The sequence below is a fragment of the Heterodontus francisci genome, chromosome 23, assembly GCF_036365525.1.
Source record: "Heterodontus francisci isolate sHetFra1 chromosome 23, sHetFra1.hap1, whole genome shotgun sequence".
NCBI classification, from domain to species: domain Eukaryota; kingdom Metazoa; phylum Chordata; class Chondrichthyes; order Heterodontiformes; family Heterodontidae; genus Heterodontus; species Heterodontus francisci.
This window is the reverse complement of record NC_090393.1, coordinates 26,479,625-26,501,379: the sequence shown is the minus strand read 5'-3', so window position 1 is coordinate 26,501,379 and position 21,755 is coordinate 26,479,625. Positions and strand designations below refer to the sequence as shown.

The 21,755-nt window shown below is 42.3% G+C and overlaps 1 long non-coding RNA gene across 1 annotated transcript in view; it reads right to left on the bottom strand.

The window, feature by feature from the left end:
* Positions 1–11,010: 11,010 nt before the first annotated feature.
* Positions 11,011–21,755, bottom strand: part of LOC137382980 (uncharacterized) — a 58,376-nt gene continuing 47,631 nt past the window's right edge. Inside the window, exon 3 of the long non-coding RNA XR_010977317.1 lies at positions 11,011–11,658. This is a non-coding gene — a long non-coding RNA (uncharacterized lncRNA). The remainder of the gene's footprint in view (positions 11,659–21,755) is intronic.

Here is a 21,755-nt window from a genome sequence, read left to right as displayed (position 1 = left end):
GTATGGGACAGGTTATGACTTTATACGAGACTGTAGAACATTGTAATGCTCAAGGGAAACCCATTTACATAAGTTTAATTTAGTTTTTTAAAAACATTTTTGTCCTAGCGCATCAAATGTTCCACGTGAAGAAATAGGAAGCTACCAAAGTGCATAGCCAAATCTTGGATCTTATCCAGGATGTGCACCCTGGTTCCAAAGATCTGTGCACTATCAGATATGAGACTGACTGTGCCTAAATCTGACTTGAAAGGAGAGTGAAACAATGTTGTCCATTGTAACCCATCTAATTTGATGTCATTGTCAATGATGTGTTGGATGCATTGTAAAGAATGGTCTTGACATTGATGATTGAGGCATTTCTGAAAGAATAATTGTGCTTCTTTTTGCAGATGTGTCATTGGTGGATTTATCTAGTAATCTATTATATTTCATTCATCTTGAATGATGGGCTAACTAGTGGAACTGGTGGTAGGTGTATGGAGTGCTTTATAATAGCTCTGCATAGCTCAAAAAAGATACAAATGACATTTGCCCTATTCGCTCATTCATATTAGTACCTGATGCCAACTTTATCTTGGTCACAGTTCTACAGGACATTGCTGAAAAGGAGTACAAAGTGTTCTGGTCTGTCTTGTCTTTCTGCAATAACAGTAAAGACCTAATGCACATTCTGGCAAACAGTTCTCCATCACACTTCACAGTTCCTAAGTATGCAATGGAAGAGCATCCTTTGGCCCATGCATAAGATGCAGGACCAGGCTGTGAGGTGAATTTGTGGCAATCGGAAAATTGATCATAGGAAGGCAGAGCTCTCCCCTACACCAACCTGCTTCTCTGCACCTTCGAGTGGGAATTAGCTCCATAGTAGTCACATCTCCTTGCCAGGACACTGTTTCAAGATTAATTAGCTGATGAGTACGCCTGATACATTGCATTGCTCATGAATGTCTAGATCATCAAGATAGCTGGCATACTGAAGCTGTCCACTGTGGATCTATCCAGAAGACTGAAGGCAGTTGTCAGTTATGGAGATTGTGAGGAAACTCTAGGCATCTGATGATAGATTGTGATGACAGGATATTCTCTGGAGGCTGGGTGTGAGAATACATATACGTCCAGGTTTTAGTACCTACTTTGATTTAGCTGCAGTTGCTGCACCTCAAAATGTTGTGTGGGGTAAGGTGTGTATGTGGCCAGTGGAAATAGACTTACATACTGTGTAATGTTATGCTGATGCTCTTAATGAGTTCCTAGTGTCATGCACAGAAGGAGCTGTGTTGAAATAAACAATGAAATGGAGGAATTATAACATTAAAAAGTCAACTGTTAAAACTAAATCACAAGAACTTGGACACGTGAACCACAGCCAAAATGGAGTCGTGACCCCTCCTGTACTGGAAATCCACAAACTCGTCTGCAAAGATGAGGCACGTTAACCTCGTCTGAAATAGCTGTTTGAATTTCCCTTGGAAATTGAAAGGAGCTATTGCATATTAATGACTCTGATCGGCATGAATGAACTAACAGAGGATGCTGGAGACAGTTTGGTTCATAGCCAAACCAGGATGAATAAGGTTTGAAGCACCAACATCATAACAGAATGATTCCCATTCAAACATCAAATGATAGCCATGGTTATCATCCTGGTCCATTGTGTGGTCACAACAGGGAACAGGGTCATGCATCTCCTAATAGAAACTCCAATGTGATAAATTTTGACCTTAAAAGGTCACTCTCTGGAAAGGGGGAGAGAGGAGATCAAGCCAAAGAACAAAGAACAGTACAGCACAGGAACAGGCCATTCGGCCCTCCAAGTCTGCGCCGATCTTGATGCCTGCCTAAACTAAAACCTTCTGCACTTCCGGGGTCCGTATCCCTCTATTCCCATCCTATTCATGTATTTGTCAAGATGCCTCTTAAACATAGTGATGGTACCTGCTTCCACCACCTCCCCCGGCAACAAGTTCCAGGCACTCACCACCCTCTGTGTAAAGAACTTGCCTCGCACATCCCCTCTAAACTTTGCCCCTCTCACCTTAAACCTATGTCCCCTATTAACTGACTCTTCCACCCTGGGAAAAAGCTTCTGACTATCCACTCTTTCCATGCCGCTTATAACTTTGTAAACCTCCATCATGTCGCCCCTCCACCTCCATTGTTCCAGGGAAAACAATCCGAGTTTATCCAACCTCTCCTCATAGCTAATGCCCTCCAGACCAGGCAACATCCTGGTAAACCTCTTCTATACCCTTTCCAAAGCCTCCACGTCATTCTGGCAGTGTGGCGACCAGAATTGCACGCAATATTCTAAATGTGGCCTAACTAAAGTTCTGTACAGCTGCAGCATGACTTGCCAATTTTTATACTCTGTGCCCCGACCGATGAAGGCAAGCATGCCGTATGCCTTCTTGACCTCCTTATCCACCTGCGTTGCCACTTTCAGTGACCTGTGGACCTGTACGCCCAGATCTCTCTGCCTGTCAATGCTCCTAAGAGTTCTGCCATTTACTGTATACCTCCCACCTGCATTAGACCTTCCAAAATGCATTACCTCACATTTGTCCGGATTAAACTCCATCTGCCATTTCTCCGCCCAAGTCTCCAACTGATCTCTATCCTGCTGTATCCTCTGACAATCCTCATCACTGTCCGCAACTCCACCAACCTTTGTGTCGTCCACAAACCTACTAATCAGACCAGCTACATTTTCCTCCAAATCATTTATATATACTACAAAGAGCAAATGTCCCAGCACTGATCCCTGCGGAACACCACTAGTCACATCCGTCCATTCAGAAAAGCACCCTTCCACTGCTACCCTCTGTCTTCTATGACCAAGCCAGTTCTATATCCATCTTGCCAGCTCCCCTCCGATCCCGTGTGACTTCACCTTTTGTACCAGTCTGCCATGAGGGACCTTGTCAAAGGCTTTACTGAAGTCCATATAGATAACATCCACTGCCCTTCCTTCATCAATCATCTTCATCACTTCCTCAAAAAACTCAATCAAATTAGTGAGACACGACCTCCCCTTCACAAAACCATGCTGCCTCTTGCGAATAAGTCCATTTGTTTCCAAATGGGAGTAAATCCTGTCCCGAAGAATCCTCTCTAATAATTTCCCTACCACTGACGTAAGGCTGACCGGCCTATAATTTCCTGGATTATTCTTGCTACCCTTCTTAAACAAAGGAACAACATTGGCTATTCTCCAGTCCTCTGGGACCTCACCTGTAGCCAATGAGGATGCAAAGATTTCTGTCAAGGCCCCAGCAATTTCTTTTCTTGCCTCCCTCAGTATTCTGGGGTAGATCCCATCAGGCCGTGCGGACTTATCTACCTTAATGAAACATCACAGAAAGCCTGTGAGAAGGATCCAGCAGGCAAGAGAAGAACCCTGCTGACTAATTACAGCAACCACAACAAAGATATCACAAAGTGACTTTGAGATTAACCATCTGTGATGGTAACAAACTGCACACCACCAGTTGTGGGCTGTATTATGACCACTAGAGATCTACAATACTTCCACAAGTTCAAGACTGTGAATAATCAAGCCTACAACTTCAAAAAAAAAGACTTTTCCTTCTGAGAAGACTAAATAATCTTCAGTAAACCACAAACACTTACCTCACTTGGGACTTTAAACTACTTCTTCCCAATTTCACTCTATTTTTGTGTCTGTATATGTGGGTGAATGGATGTGTGATTGAGGTAGCGATCATATCGGGATTTGCTTTAAAATAAATAGTTTTTTTTTTCCTATGAGTAAACCTGTCATTTTTCTGTTTATTTGAGCCTAAGGACACTTAGAGGCTAAAGCATCATTTTAACAAAACACGATTGCAGTCAGTTGGAAGGTATACACCCATACCACCTGTCCATAATATTAGCATCTAACCCAGTTTCAACTTATGCTTGTCAATTCGTTAATGTGTAATGATCAACTGGTGACTATCCGCCTTACATGTGGAAAGAGGGAGCTAATCAGGATCTCTTTGAGATTAATTTAACTCCAGGATGACACAACTGGTGATGGGAGACTGCAACTAAATCGATCTTCTACAGCAAAGGCTGGAATCTGATACTAAAGTAAGGGAGGTCCATTGCTCTGGGAAAGGTGCTGCTGATGGTGGGCTGTCCTGACTGGATTGAGGGAATCCCAATGGCTAGATGTGACACTGGGGACTGAGATTCCTTCTGCTTAGCTATAAGCCAATGTCCTAATAGAATAGTTCTAATTGGACATATAGCGGAGGTTTACCAGTGTTCTGTATCTGTAAACTCTGTGTGCTTAGTTAGTGAAGTGGGACCAAAGGGTCAACATTAATAGGTTTAGCATGAAAATGCATTAATAATCTTAGAAGAAACACTCTAGGTGTGAGGGACCCTTTGGCCTGATAAGATACTTGACCACTATTCTGGGATTGTACAACTCAGTACTTAATTGCCTCAGACAGTCTGTGTAAACATGCTGCCCTTGCTTCACTAAAAGAGATAAGGGGAAATTAGAGACTAGACAGGCAACAATAAATCATGGTAACTAGCGGCGTCAAGGTTGGAGGCTGAGATAACAGGAAACATTTGTTAGGGCCACACAATACAATTCATTGGTCAAGTCGTAAACCTGGTATGTGTTGCGGGTAGTGCGATCAATGAGGAATGACTATTGTATCCTATAAATGTGCACTGTAAACTCTGTATCATTGAGAAGGCTCTCGGGGGCAACTGAAGTTTTCTCCCTTGCATATGCTTGAAATAAAGTCTTTATTTGCTTTAATCCCATGGACTCAAGCGTGGTTAGATAGTTTCCAGAACAGTTGGTCAACCTCCAACAGTATCCTTGTGTATACAGGGAGACCCTAAATTATGGATCATTTTTTTGTCTCTCCCAGGAATGAAGAAAAAAAAACATTTATTTCTATTATGCTTTTCATGTCCTTAAGATGTCTGAAAGGACTTCACAGCCAATCAAATACTTTTGGAGTGTAGCTAGTTTTGTAGAAAAATGTGAAAATTGTATACCTCAAATAGCAAATGACGTAAATGACCATATAATTGTCTAAAATGTCTGTGGGTTTTTTTTTTACAATTATCCAGAAGAAGATTGGTGGAAACCTGAGAGAAATGGTGCAAATGATAATTTAGGCTGTTTTTCTGGCATTTCTGACAATATTCCACCACATTTCTTTTTTATTCATTCATGGGATGTGTGCATCACCGGCAAGGCCAGCATTTATTGCTCATCCCTATTGCCCTTGAGAAGTTGGTAGTGAGCCACCTTCTTGAGCCGCTGCAGTCCATGTGGTGTAGGTACATCCACTGTTCGGGAGGGTGTTTCACTTGTGGTGGATGATAAGGAGAACTCCCATGGAAATTCTATGCAATAAGTCTTGGTATTATTAATTGAATGCTGGATGAAGTCCAGGACATCAAAACAACTTATCTGCTCTTCCAATTGCTCCAGCGATCTTTTATGTCTATTTGAAAGATGGCATGTTTGACAATGCAAGACTCCCCTTTCCCGTACTGATCAGCCTAGATTATATGCTAAATTTCTCAAACAGGGCTTGAAACCACAACCTTCTGATACATGGACAAGATTACTACCAATTGAAATTGTGAGATTGGCAGAGGGCAATGGTATACATAGCTGCAGCATGCCTGGGCAGACATTATGGACTGATTTCTAGATTTAGATTTAGAGATACAGCACTGAAACAGGCCCTTCGGCCCACCGAGTCTGTGCCGGCTATTAACCACCCATTTATACTAATCCTGCACTAATGCCATATTCCTACCACATCCCCACCTGTCCCTATATTTCCCTACCACCTACCTATGCTAGGGGCAATTTATAATGGCCAATTTACCTATCAACCTGCAAGTCTTTGGCATGTGGGAGGAAACCGGAGCACCCGGAGGAAACCCACGCAGACACAGGGAGAACTTGCAAACTCCACACAGGCAGTACCCAGAATTGAACCCGGGTCATTGGAGCTGTGAGGCTGCGGTGCTAACCACTGCGCCACTGTGCCACCCTGGATGGTCTTTTACCATTTTTTCATATGTAACCCAAAATTAAGTCTTCTGGAATTCAAAAAAATGAGGTGTATTCCATGGCGGACTGTGTGTAACTCCAGCTAAATTCTTCTTCTTGAGGACCTTAATGGTTTGGTTTTGAGACTCTTGAGTGGGGTTTGATTTGTGCTTGTCAAACACTTGGCTGACCCAAAAAAGGCTTTGTGCTACACCCTGTGGTTATGTGGTAATTTTGCCTTTAAACATAACAACAGTGACGATTGACACAGGGTGATTCAGCCTGTGTAAATTCTGCCCTGAAGCACATTCTCTCTCTCATTATGGAATGTGTAATTTAATTAGTATAATTCTACTGCCTTCAATTCTCTTATTTGCTCAATTTCCTTCTCACATTTTCAACATTTATATTTAATAATTACATCATCCTTTCAGATACACATATATCCTGTACCAATATTTATGCCCTCCCCTTGTTTGCTCTTTTTGAACTTCTTTCAGATCTCTTGACAGGTCCTGAAGTTGTTGGCACTGTATGCTGTGAATAGTTACCACATTTGTTATCTCCATTTCATTTTGGGGGAGGTGCCCTCCCCATCTAAACTTCACTCACATTTCTGCATTACCATGGTTCCCAGCCTAGTCCAAAAGTTGGGCTTTCTGAACTTGACTCTGAGCCATTACTCATGGACAAGCAACATTGGATTAATGAACTTGGCAATTTACATATATATATAATATATATATTTATATATGAAGTGGTTCGTTAGCTGTTTAAGTAGCAGTAAAAGGATTATTACAGGTATATGGTGAATGCTTGCTATTTTCAGAAATTACATGTTCCATAACAGCACAATTGCACAGTTTTGGTTCAGACAAAGGGTTATTCAGGAAACGTTATCGTGTTTCTTTTCTTCATAGATGCTGACTGACCTGTGGAGTGTTTCCAGCATTTTCTGTTTTTGTTTCAGATTTTCAGCACCTGCAGTATTTTAATTTTTTTTTGTCATACAACTTTGTTAGCAGGTCATCAATGACAAAAGAAGCGTGGACATTTCTTGCATTTTTTACCCTCAGAGGAAAATGTAGCTCAAGGGATGTAGAGGCACTTGATACTGGAGGAACCCTGCCTAACCAACAGGACAGCTGTCAAAGCAGCTAAAGGCATCTACAAAGCAGATAAAAAAATGTAGCTCCCAGTGGTGTCACTGTCAGCTCACTGGTTCTGGACGCAAATGCAAAAAAAGACTTTACTGAAACCTGAGAATGACAAAGCAGTTCTTCGTATTACATGATTATTTCTTCTAAGAAATAGCGATAATTTAAAAAAAACTCAGCTCAGCCTTTGTTTAGCTGTTTTGCATCTGGAGGTAGACACTGGCTCTGTGTCTTTAACAAAGTGAAATTATCAGAACGAATTAGCATCATCCAAATGAGTCACAGAAACATTGAAAGGTGTCAAAGAAATTAAAATTTCCATTCTAATTTACAGAGCAGGCTGGAAGGAGAATGGATGATTAAAATGAATATGTTGGCCTCTTAACCTGGAAATGACTGGCAGAATTTCAAACGAGACAATATGAAGGATTATTCCTTAAAGCATCACACAGATGTTTATTTTCTCCATCTGCGTGTCCATAAATTCTCAAAGTAAACAGGAGCAAAGGGATAGCAGTCAATCAGAGATGAATCAGCTTTCTTTGATTTGCAAACCGAACCAAACCTCAAACACCTGCTTTGCATGTAAGGAACAGAAGAACCATTCTCCAGAGTATGTCAGTTTCTCAAGAATAACCACATAAAACACAGGCTGAATGCTACAGGACTGGGAACTGACAATGTGAACATTGGAGCACAAAAGGGTCACCTTGTCCAAAAGCTGGCACCTCTATTTCAGAAACTCAGATCAAATCCAAAAAATGATAGTGACAGGTGGGAATCATCTTCTACTTTGTGTTGGCGTGACTGCCTGTGTCTGATTTAAATTGTCTTTGAAGACAATTCAAGGTAACCAATACCAGCGAGACAATTTAATCAAAATCAGTAAAGATTGGGGTGTGGCAGCCAGCACGAGGCAGGGTAGGGCAATATGAAACAGGCCAAAGCAGGATGGAGCTGCCTGCATCAACCAGGTGAGTTAAGAGATCTGGGTTGGCATCCTTCCATCTATGAAAGATGATGGACACGCAGCAAACAATCCATTTAAGTGGGATGTCTTCTCTTGGTGCACCTTTGTTGGTGGCTGTGAAGGCCAATCCTTGAGAAACAGGTTCTGTCACAACTGCTGCACGTGAAACTGCCAAGTGAAGCTGTGAGTTGTTGCTTATGACGTTGGCGCCTGTTGCCAAGCTGCTGTAGCAATTGGTCATTGTGATCGTGCACAACAGTCCACAGGATATGTCACCATTTCCCTCTTTCACCAGCTAGTGACTTCTAAGTGCGATAGTCAACATTTAGGGCCTTCATGTCATGCTTGCAAGCATCCTTGAAGAGGAGCTTTGGGCACCCCACTAGTCGTCTGGCCCCAGAAGGACCTTCAGTATGCGACCGTCTTCCATCCTGCAGTCGTGTCTGATCCACCGAAGCCACCTCTTTTTGATGAGTGCCAAAACACTTGGGAAATCTGCCTTTGAGAGGACTGCCATATTTGTGATTTTGTCCTGCCAGGATATACCCAAGATGCACCGCAGACTGCGAAGATGGAAATTATTGACCTTCTTTTCCTGGTAGCTGTAAGTTGTCTATGTTTCACAGCCATACAGCAAGGTGCTGAGAGCACAGGCCTTATAAACCATCAGCTTTGCCCTAAGGGTCAGCTTGGTGCAATTCCATGTGCGTTTCGCAAGTCGGCCAAAGGTGGTAGGTGCTTTCCCTATGCATGTAACGAGCACTGCATCAAGGTACAGATTGTCTGTCACTGTGGACCCAAGGTAGCAGAATTTGCTAACCACTTCCAGTGGGATGTTATTTAGTGGATCAGACCAGAACTAGGGGCCATAAATATAATATAATCATTAATAAAACCAAAGGGAATTCAGGAGAAACCTCTTTATCCAGAGAAAGGTTAGTATGTGAAACTCGCTATCATATGGAGCAGTTGAGGTGCCTAGGTGAATTTAAGGTAAGCTTTACCAACACATGAGACAGAATGGAATAGAGGATATGTTGATGGACTTAGATGGAGAAGGGAGGGAGGAGGCCCACGTGGAGCATAAACACCAGCATAGACCTGTTGAGCCGAATGTCTGTCACCATGGACCCAAGGTAGAAGAATGTACTAACCACTTCCAGAGATGTGTTATTTAGTGTGATCAGGGATGGAGATGCAACACCTTGTCCCATGGCCATGGATGTATTTATGCTTATAGTCAAGGAGAACAAGTTATAGGCATGGGAGAGACAGTCCATGAATCTAATTAGTGTGCATTGACAGTATTCATAATTTCATGCTTTAGCAATAGGAACTTAGCCTCTTGATGATGTGAGACCCCAGGCAGATGTCATCTGGCTGCCCTGGCCAATATATTCTCATGCTGTATTGTAAAATACAAGAAAGGTTCCAGGTTCAATTTCCAATCTATGTTGAAGCAAGTGGAGCTTGGATGGTGGTCAGAACGGTACCTTTAGCTATTGAGAGTAAAATCACCCTGGGTTCTCACTCCTGATCACTATGCAGTGGCCTTAGTTGGAAGATGCACATGTAGGTCAGATCAGCATTGGGCTCGGCTGTGAGGCTCTCTGTGGTAAAGTAATCCGCCGATTCGTTGTCCTAGTTCGCATGTAAATAATGACCAATAATGGTGAAAGGTCACAGACCTGAAACATTAACTCTATTTCTCTCTCCACAGATGCTGCCAGACCTGCTGTGTATTTCCAGTACTTTCGGTTTTTATTTCAGATTTCCGGCATCTGCAGTATTTTGCTTTAATTATGTAAGTAATGACCACTTAGGTGGAAGGTGATCATTGCCTGCGGAACTGCAGCCGTTATAAATGAATGTTTTCAGGAAAGGGAAGAAAATTGTTGGGCAAAGGAAGAATATTGGGAGAAAAAGATCTTTTAATGAACTACGGTTGCCTTAATTGTGGAGGAAGTAAAGTCTAACAATGGCTAAATACTGGGACTCCTGATCCAATTAACTTCAGCCACGGTCCACTTTTTGTATTAGTCTAAAATCACTCTAAGGGCAGAGACATGGAATTGTAAAGTCAGAAGGGGGGAAATCATTTATCTCGGTGCATCACCACAGCCATTTTCATCCCAGAGCATTGCAGAGTTATTGTTGAATTCAATACCACGTATGCCAATTTTACACGATACTCAGTTTTTGGCTTCAGTGTCCAGTGCGCCTGGATTTGTGATTGGATGTCTCTCACGTCACTCACAGCACATCAAAACTTCTAGTGCCATACGGCTTTCTCATTAGTTCCCTTGGCTTTGTTTTAACGCACACGTGCACTTGAAGTGATTTATGACTTTAACCCCTTGTAGGGACTAAACCAAATCAGGAGCACATCCCCACGAATCTCCTTTAATCAAGTTCAAACCAGACAATATCTTAGACACTTATTTGGGTCGAAAGAATTGCACTAGCTTTCCCTCAAAGAAAGAAAACCAACAAAGAATTTTACCATCTTTTGGACAGCCTATTTTTCATATTTTTTATGGTTAAGTCATAAATATCCCAGATATTATAAGGGTCTGGGAAACTCTCTTCAGTACATATCTCTCCACTTAAAGAGACACAGAGAAGGGGTTCTTGTAGTTGTATACAGAATACTACATGAGATGATTTATTAACTTTTATATATTTATTGAAAAATTTAACATGCAATAAACTTCTTAAGTGGATAAGTATATCACAATATAAAATATTACTGAGAGATACATATTCTTATTTTTAACATAGAATCCAAAGGTTTAACCTTGCTAATGTTACAGCAAGATTATCTTAGAATATCCATCAAAATTTAAGTAAACTTGTACCTTAAATCCCCGAATAAGACATGGGATGTGTTGTTGAGGATTCAACACCCCTAAGTGTTTGCTTCAGAACCTTGTATTTGTATACTATTTCTACGGTGTCATATGACTTTTGCATTAGATGTGACCTTCCTGTGTTCCTTTTAAAATCCATATCTTTAATTTAATGTTTTACTGGAATTTGAAGTTGTGAGCTTTTATCTGATCAAAATGTTTATAATTGTGTTTACTTGACCTCTCTTGTTCCTGTGAGTACATTCCATTTATTGTTAATTACCCTTTCCATGGTACCCACAGCAAACTCCGGAGCCGACCTTTCTGAACAACAACCCCATAAACCAATTAAGTTTTATTGTTACCTCTTACTGAGGTCACAGAGGATATCTAAAAATAAAAATTTCAATGTGTGTTTATCTTTCAAGTCCCTGACAACAGCGATTCTATTCTAACAGAGACCTTGAAATGTTCAACTCTACCATCTTAAAGGGAAACTTCAGTGAGTTCTGAAAACGAACCATTTATTCAATCGTTAACTCTAAAGGCATAATACACTAACTATTTCCAAATTCTACTTAATCAAGCCTATTATACCTATATTCCATCACACGCTGATGCCTCGAGCAGTTCTTGTACCTGTGGGCAGAAAGAGTCACAGTGAAGGGGTACTTCAAATAAACAGCCAGAGATGGTTTGGAGCCAGGGATAGGCACTAACATGTTGCATCACTGACATTTGACAGAATTATTGACTCAGCCACAGAAATGGGTGCAATTAATCTGTATATAAAATGTATAGCCAACCTAATGCCATCAAAACACAGTCCGATTTAAAACACATTTCTCCCTATTTAGTGAGAATCCTGGCATTGTTTTTGCTTGCACAAGTAGTCAATGACTGCCCACACACTTGATGAACGAAGCAGAGAACTTGAATAGATGTCCATCTGTCAGGAGTAATCTTGATCTCTTTCTCCATCCCTATCCCCTCTCCTTCTCTCCTCTCTGTGTCCATCCCTTTCCTCTATGTGTCCCCTTCTATTGCCCACCTCTGTGACCCCCTCCCTCTCCCCCGCTCCCTGCCCCCTCTCCCCCTGCCCCCTTCCTCTCCCCACTTTGTCCCCCTCTCCTTCTCTCCTTCTCTCTTTCTCCCCCTTTTTCCCCTCTTTTCCTCTCTCTCCCCCACTCTCTCTGTATCCCCCACTCTTTCCCTCTCTCCCCCCTCCCCACATGCACCATGAATGGAAACACATTGCTCCTGGCGCTGGCCCCAAATTCTGAGAGAAACCAGGGTGTTTGGAGAGCTGGGAAAGTGGACTGTCTGCCTAAAAAAAAAATCTTGGCTCTGGCTCAAAGCAGTCTTCTCTTTTCGGTTCTATCATTTGTTGCTGTGCACTATCCTATCTGTTCAGGCACAGCTGGGGAGCAGCTGATTGATGGCTCCATTCTTCCCACTGAGTCCTGCCTCCCTGTGCTCCTATTGGATGGAGGTCCGCGTGCAGGCAAACCATTCAGACTTTTGATTGGCGGGCCTCATACAGAACTTTGGCGGGCTGTAGGAACTAGCCCGTGCCCCAAGGATCCCGGTCCTTTGTAATTACTTTAGCTTCTGATAACTATAAATGTCTTCATTTAAAATTACCATGGACCTTAAAATTTTTATCACGGACACTGGTATCCGTATACGGACACATTGCCGACCCCTGTTTGGAGCACTGAGGTAGGCTGAGCTTATTGGTGAACTAAAGTTCATGTCTGCATATGTGCTAACTTAGAAAACTAGCCAGAGTCGACCAACAGCTTCAAAAAAGCTGACATCTGTTAAATACAGAATTATGTCATCTTCATCTGAAAATGCAGAAAGAGTCATTTAAAACCACTGCACACAACTCCATTGAAAACATACTCGATAATGTGCAACATTGTTCACTCATTTTTTAGTTCTTAAAATGCATCACACGCTACAGGAAAAACAAACCTCTACATTTAAATGAAATCCGCTGCTTCTGTATACCAAAGTAAATTTTCATTTACTTTGCTAGTCTCATAATATGTATTCCTAGAATATGTTGTAAATATGAATATCCATGAATAGGACAAGTGGTTTCTGATGATGTGGCATTCCACTAATTACTCTATTTATCACATTCTATGTGATTTGCTGCAATGTCAGCAGTTTGCTTAAAACGTCTCAGATGCAGAAGCTAGTCACTGAATTCTGTTCCCAACCCAACATATAGGGAATGCTAATGCACTCAGCGCAGATAGTTAACCAGGTAAGACTGAACAAGAAAAGGGCGCTGTCACAGAGAAAACAGAAAGTGCAAGTGGTAGAGACACACAGGCCGGAATTTTATGCCACACCAACGAGCCGGATGGTGGTGGCAGGGGGTAGTGTAAAATGGAGCGGGAGGCTTTCCTGACCCGCTCCCGCCTCCACCCCCATGGCCACTAAAGGGCATTCGCCCACCTCCGTGTGGATTTTACACGTGGCAAGCGGGCGTCCTGGAACTGGGAAAAGCTGCCTGGGAAAAGCGGCTTCCGATTGTCTTGGGGGAGGGCCCTGCTTATCGGGCACAGGGTGCCCGATGGATGGCCGCCTCTGCTACCCCAACCACCCCTAAGACTCAACACGCCCCCTTTCCCCCCAGATGACCACCCTTGCCTCGCTGGGGCCCGACCAATTGCCCCCGGCGAGGCAACGAAAACTTACCTGGACTCCCGGCTCCATATCTTCCTCTGCGGTCGGCTGGGCTGCAGTCCCAGCAGTGGCCACCGCTCCCGGTGGTGCTGCCGGCTCGCTGATTGGCCGGCAGCTCAATGATGCAGGACGTCCTCCCTCAAGCAGGTGGAAGTCCCGCCTCAGAACAATTGAAGCCTGGGGACCCATAAAATGGGGGTCGGATCCCCAGGTGAGGCGGAAGTGAGTTCACCACCAACTTTCCAGTCGGTGGCTGGCTCCCATCTGCCCAATGTGAAATCCCAGCCACTGACACAAAAGGCCCAACATGAGAAGCACCACAGTGATTTCTTATAGTCTTTGCTGCAACTAATCACTTGTCTTATCCATGGGCTCCTTACTGTGTGTAAGCTTCACATGTTCAACAATTGTACCTAGTCTGGTCACATGTTGTTCCTTTCTCCCTCTGTAAAACAAATTTGCCATATTAAAGTTGTAGATTTTGCATGTAGTAACATTTTTTTTTTGCTGAGCCCTTAAAGACCTGCTGGGTTGGGTTGTAGGGTTGCCATCCCTTTGGACTGTCCTGGAGTTTCTAGACATTAAAGATTAATCTCTGTAAGCAACCCGGAGGGATTTAAAAATTGTGTTTTTCCTTTGATTTTCCCTTGGACACCTTCACTTATTATGTTGAAATATTGGAGATGGGGAGAAAAAGGCTGTTTGACTGACAGTCAAGAATCATCCAATGATGTTACGATCATTGTCCAATTGATATGGGAAGGCAGTGCACCCTGAGGGTGGACATGACGGGCGATCAATGGTGAGAGCAGTGGGTGAGGTAGCTGCAGGTAGGAGCTCAGCTGTGGCTCAGTTGAGAGCACTGTTACCTCTAATTCACAAGCTTGTGGATTCGAGTCTCACTCCAGGACTTAAGCACAAAAATATAGGCTGACAGTCCAGTGCAATACTGATGGAGTGCTGCACTGTTGGAAGTGCCATCTCTCAGATGAGATATTAAACCGACAGCCTGGCCTGCCCTCTTAGGTGGATATAAAAGATCCCATGGCACTATTTCAAAGAAGAGCAGTGGAGTTATTTGTGGTCAATATCCCTCAATCAACATCACAAAGGCAAATTATTCGATCATTATCACATTGCTGTTTGTGGGAGCTTGCTGTGCACAAATTGGCTGCTGTGTATCCTAAATTACAACAGTGACTATGCTTCAAAAGTACTTAATTTGCTGTAAAGTGCTTTGGGACATCCCATGGTCATGAAAGGCACTATATAAATGCAAGTCTTTCTTTCTCATGTGATGAAACTGCCAACCCTATTTACATATGTTTTATGGGGGCAGTCAGCAAGGGCCTCTGTGCTTGCTTCATCTGTATTTGTACTTGAAACTCAATAGAGCTGCTCCTGTTCAAATTTCCTGTACTTTTAATATACCCTCAGTCCCTACAGTACAATTTTAATATGCTTGCAAATGCTGGTGCCTCACATTGTTTCTGCACTTAGACAGAATGAGTCAAGGTGGAGAGGACCTTCAGAGAAGCTTATAGTGAAAATAATAAGATATGCAAATATATATTATCATGATATACAGCAAGCCCTGAACAGAGATGCCCTAATCTGTATACATAAGTGTGAGAGATTGATTGACAGCAGGTAAAATAACACACTGCTTAAACTTAGCTTCCTGGCTTGACATATTGCGCATCGTTGTTGCTACTCCTTGAAAATATCTTTACCTTATTTCATTAGAAACTTATTTTATAATTAATTTAAAATTACCCTGAAGGTAAAGGAAATCATTTGTTCAAAAAATGGCATCCTATCTTCTTGCATCATGGTTAATGCTCAGTGAACTGATGTGAAGCGTGTGTTAGTGTGTTGGTAACAATGATTGGGACTTTACTGGCCCCTAGTCGCAGACTAAGAGGCGGGAGGGGGGTGGTGATGGGGGGAGTGCCAATAAGATGCCGGCAGTTGCATTGGGAGGGCTCCCCAACGCAGTCCCCGCCACCAGGTCATTTTCCCAGTGGCCGTAATAGATCCTTTAATTGGCCTAAAGGGCTTAACCGTTGCTTGGCCTATTCTGCTCCTAATTTGTATGCAGGCAGATAACTGTCACCACCCCAATGCTCCGGAATGAAAATGGCCCAGAGGCGGGACCATGGTGGAAGACCGGCATGCTGGCTGGTGATGGGAAATTGTGGGCCGGTCTGCTTCCGCGGTCATTAGAAGATTTGGCCCAATGGATTTACTGTCGCTGTGACTGAAATTTGACATTTAAGGCCTGATTTTAACTCTGTGCAAGTGAGTGGCTTTTGCATAACTTAAATCTGGCCCTTAAACTTTTCCTCTTGAGTGTAATGCACATAAAGAGGTTACATTTTAACTAGAACTAGTGTAAATTGTAAATTTTCTGACATTTTTAGTGGAGTGCAATCTAATGATTATGACTGATTCTTTCAAGAAGATTTTGATAAAAATCAGGAGAATTGTAAAACAGGTTACCGATTCGCTGTCATCTGTTTTACACTATTAAATAAAGTTAAAATTGTCTCCCCCAAAAAACTGAATGCTCCTTGCAGGTGAAGTGCGCTAAGATCTTTGTTTTTCTATTTGACAAAATCCATGTGGAACATTCTGTCTTTCTTGTGGTTTGCAGGTTTGAAATCTAGGGCGTGCTGTAGTTGCATGAGCTTAGATTTTTGTCTTCAGTGTCTCAAGACATGATAGGGCTTACCCCACCAGAGCACTAATTAGAAATTGAAACATGTTTTGCCCATGACTTTCTGCCCATTACAAGACCCTGGCTATCTTATGATGCCAGCACTTCACACATGCACGATGACCACAGAACCAAAAGCCAGTCGTCCATACTCAAAGTCTGAATTACCCCTAAAGCCTTTTTGTCTGTTTCAATTGACAACATAAGAATGATATAAAGTGCTCTTATCAGTGCAGCCTGGTAATCCGGATGCTGAGATCAATGATTCTCAAATGTTGCTCCTCTTTGACATCAAGCTGAGACAAACTCAATTTGTAATGAGACGCAAGTGCAAATCTGCTCAGTTACAGACAGAAATCCTTTAACGCCTTCAGTGAATAGCCAGAGCAATGTTGGAAATACACAATTTAATACATTTTGCTTGCAGGCTGCTAAACGTGACAATACAGCGACCATGCTGTTTGGGGGTGGCAGGTATTTTTGGAATAGCAACCCATAAAATGCTGTTTGAAGAAGCACTGTACAACAGTATCCTGGAAAAAGAGAGGCTGCATCAGAATTAAAGACACAAAAACAAGAAATGCTGGATTCACTCAGCAGGTCTGGCAGCATCTGTGGAAAGAGAAGCAGAGTTAACGTTTCGGGTCAGTGACCCTTCTTCGGAACTGACCCAAAACGTTAACTCTGCTTCTCTTTCCACAGATGCTGCCAGACCTGCTGAGTGAATCCAGCATTTCTTGTTTTTGTTTCAGATTTCCAGCATCCGCAGTATTTTGCCTTTATTTCAGAATTAAAGAGTTGGCTCTCTGAGGGGCTTATCAATTTTATTCACTGAACCATACAGCCCAGGAAAGACTAAGGCTTGAACTCCAGCCTGAGCGAGTTGATGTCTGTTAGGGAAATATTATCCAGTGACTTTTCCTGTAAAACATGTTGTGAAATGGGTGAAAACAGGATTAAGCTCACTCATCATGCCTCCACAATAAGAGAGATTTACGAAGGTCAATGCCTGGGTTCACACACTGGCTATTTGTGTAAAGCTCCCCATTATAAACAATGGGATAGAAATTAGCATAGACCCATCGGGCTCAGATCCAACTCTGCAAGCAGCTCAAGCCCAAACAGAGATCCGAGAAAGACCCAAAATTAAACTGTGGGCCTCATCTAAATATTCCAGATAAATTGTCGCCACCTGTCGCACCTTCACAGGCAGCTTGCATATTTCCAGGATTAAAATATGGGCTGGCTGCCTTGTCCGCAGTAGCTCACTTGTAAGTTCTAGGAGGGGTTTGGAGCAGGTAATGGGGGAACGCGATGGAGTCAGAGGGAAGCACTTCTTCTCCTTCTGGTGCTACAGAATGGTGCTTTTTAAAATTATAACCTCACCTTCAGTTGGTATTTGCAGCTGAAGAATCATGCGCCCGACACCTGCTCTGTTCATCAGTGACTAATTTTGTAATGGTGTTCTTCAACAGGCATTCGGCCCCTAATTAATTTTCAATCGCCTTAATGCCTGCTTTAAGGGACGCCTAAAAACGGCCCTCATAAACTTAACAGGGGAATCAATGCCTGCACCAATTTTGCACAGGCTGTTTCACTGCTAAATTGGTATGCTTTGTTTCCATTATACGTCCAAAAAACAGGCACAGTGTATACCCATTTCTACCCCCACATCTCCAGAAGTTGACAGGGAGGAAAATTAATAGCAAAAATACCCCCATAAATACAATGTGCAGAAAGGAGAGGACGAAGACTTTGCTATACAAGAGAAAAAATGCAAGCAGGAGTACAACGAGAATGCAAACTCAGCCAAAACCAGAAGTTGAGCAGAAAGCTTCGTAAAGGGCAATAGAGTAAATAATCAATCAGAAAATAAAAGTCAAACAGACAGAAGCATGGAACTGAAAATATCGAAATATAGACCAGTTTCAGCACAGAAGGAGGCCATTCAGCCCATCATGTTCATGACTGTCTAAGAGCAACTCAGCTAGTTCCACTCACCTACCTTTTCTCCATAGACATGCAAATCTTTCTCTCTTTAGGCAAATATCCAATTCCCTTTCAAAGCCACAACTGAATCTGTGTCCACCATAGTCTCAGGCAGTACATTCCATATCCTAACCACATGCTGTATAAAAAAAGGTTTTTCCTCATGTTGCTTTTGGTTCTTTTGCCATTCACCTTAAATTGGTATCCTCTGGTTCTCAACCCTTCCACCAATGGGAACAGTTTCTCACTATCTACACTGTCCAGACACCTCATAATTTTAAAAACCTGTAGCAACCTTCTCTTCTTCATGGAGAACAGCCCCAACTTCTCCAATCAATCCACATAACTGAAGTTCCTCATCCCTGGAAACATTCTCGTAAATCTTTTCTGCACCCACTCAAATGCTTTCACATCCTTCCTAAAGTTTGGATCACAGAATTGGACACAATGCTCCAGTCGAGCATGAACCACTGTTTTATAAAGGTTCACCATAACCTCCTTGTTTTTGTACTCTATACCTCTATAAAGCCCAGGATCCCATATGCCTTATTAATTGCTTTCTCAACCTGCCCTGCAACCTTCAAAGATTTTTGCACGTAGACACCCCCCAGCTCCCTCTGTTCCTGCACCCCCTTTAGAATTGTACCCTTTATATTATATTGCCTCTCCTCATTCTTCCGACCAAAATGTATTACTTATCTGCATTAAATTTCACCTGCCACACGTTTGCCCATTCCACCAGCCTGCCCATGTTCTCTTGAAGTCTATCACTATCTTCCTCACAGTTCACAATATTTCCAAGTTACGTATCATCTGATAATTTTTTAATTGTGCCCTGTACACCCAAGTCTAGGCCATGAATATAGATCAAGAAAACCAATGGTCCCAATACCAACCCCTGGGAAACCCCACTAGATACTTTCTCCATGTTAAATTCCAGAAAGCTTCTTGTTGGAGGATGATCCTGGAGCCGATCTTTATGAAACCCCTCTATTACCTCATCAAAAAACTCAATAAAATTAGTTAAATATGATTTGCCCTTCACAGCTCGTGCTGGATTTCCTTAATTAGTCCACATTTGTCCAAGTGACTTAATTTTGTCCTGGATTATCTTTTCTAAAATCTTTCCCACCATCGAGGTCAAACTGACTGGCTTGTAAATGCTGGACTTATCCTTACACCTTTTCTTGAATAAAGGTGTAACATTTGCAATTTTCCAGTTCTCTGGCACCACCCCTCTATGTAAGGAGGATTGGCCTGTGCCTCCCCCAATTTCCACCCTTACTTCCCTCAGTATCCTTGGATAATCTGATCTGGTCCTAGTGACTTATAAATTTTAAGTACAGCCAGCCTTTCTAATACCATCTTTTTATCAATTTTTAGCCCATCCGGTGTCTCAACACCTCCTCTTTCACCACGACTTTGTCAGCATCTCCCTCCTTGATAAAGGCAAATGTAAGGTACTCATTTAATGTGTCAGCTATGCTTGCTGTCTCAATGTGTAAATTCCTTTATTGACCCCTGTCAAGAAAACATGCTATGTTAGAGGAGGATTTTTTAAGTTATCGATTGGAAAGTACATTAAACTTTTAATGAAACAAAAAGAGCTGGAATCCTACAGTTAACTTTAAAAAGAGCTTGCAGCCAAGATGGCCATCGCAATTTGCAATTGAACACTTTGTACATTCCAAAACATCAAAGAGGAGACACATGTCTGATGAGCCTATACCCAAAACAATGGCTTGCTCTATTGATTGAACTACCAGAGATTGCCTTCATTAGCAAGACATTCAAAGCCATCCTGGGCCATTAACATTGAAAGGGCTGGCCCTTCCAGGTGTAAACATTAATATCCTGAGACCCGAGAGACTGAAATTCCTAAACTTGAATCTCATTAGAAGGTTCCAGAGAAAACATTGAGACTGTCATGTGACCATCTGATTATCTCTGTGAAAGCTGGGAGTTTTCCTTGGAAAAAGCAGACAAACCAGTGACCCAGACTGGGCAGAAGCCAGAAGGGCTGTCTCTTTCTCTCCAAAAGGCCTGGTGTGGCCTATGAAGCCTAGCCACTGGTTGCTGGATCCAAGACAAAGACACCAGGGGAAGAAAGCCACCTACAATTCTGCCTACAAGAAAACCCTGAACCAGCCACAAACTGCAAATTTACCAGCCAAAGACTTCAAGAACACGACTTCAGCCGGAAGACAACGGAATCGCCCAACCTCACAGACTGTGTATAAATTTCTATTTGTTCTGGACTCTAATCCAACCACAAATCTACTCCTCATCACTCTGTAATCTATTTGCGTGTGTATGATTCTCATGCTTGAATGTGTAGCATAATTATATTATTTTATTTAGATCGGGTTTAGATCGTCAAGTATAATAAACTCACCCTTTTCTTGTTTAAACTCAAGAAAACATGTTCGATTGGTTCTTTTAAGATCACAACAAAGGTAAAAGGTAAAACACTCACTGAAGTGGTAAGCACATCCACTGTTTAAAAAGGTGTAAACCCTGTTGCAGTCAAATAAGAGGAAGGACAAGAGGGGAACCTTGTGACCCCTCCTCACCAGATTGTAACAGTTCCTAATCAGCCCCACTCCTCCGTTTACCACCCTTTTACTCTTTATACGTCTTTTGGATTCTATTTATATGCCTTTTAGATTCCCTTTTATGTTAGCTGCCAGTCTCTTCTCATATTCTCTCTTTACTTCTTTTATTTCTTTTATCACTTTTCCTCTGAACTTTCTATATTCAGCTTGGTTCTCATCTGTATTATCAACCTGACATCTGTCATATGCATTGTTTTTCTGCTTCATCATACTCTCATCAGCCAGGGAGCTCTGGCTTTGTTTGTCTTACCTATCCTCCTCGTGGGAATGTAACTCGACTGTACCCAACCTATCTCCTCTTTAAAGGCAGCCCATTATTCTATGACAGTTTTGACTGCCAGTCTTTGATTCCAATTTCGTTGGGCTAGATCAGTTCACACCCCACTGAAGTTGGCCTTCCCCCAATTAATTATTTTTACTCTGGATTGCTCCTTGTCCTTTTCCATAGCTACGCTAAATCTTGTGATCCATGTCCCCTAAATATTCCCCTACTGACGCTTGATTCACTAGACCCACCTCATTCTCCAAAACCAGATCCAGCAATGCCTTCTTCCTCATTGGACTGGAAAAATACTGATGTAGAAAATTACCCTGAATGCACTTCAGAAACTCTTCCTCCTCTCTGCCCTTTACACTATTACTGACCCAATCTATATTAGGATAATTAAAGTCCCCTATTATAACTGTGGTTTTTGTATCTTTAATTTAGT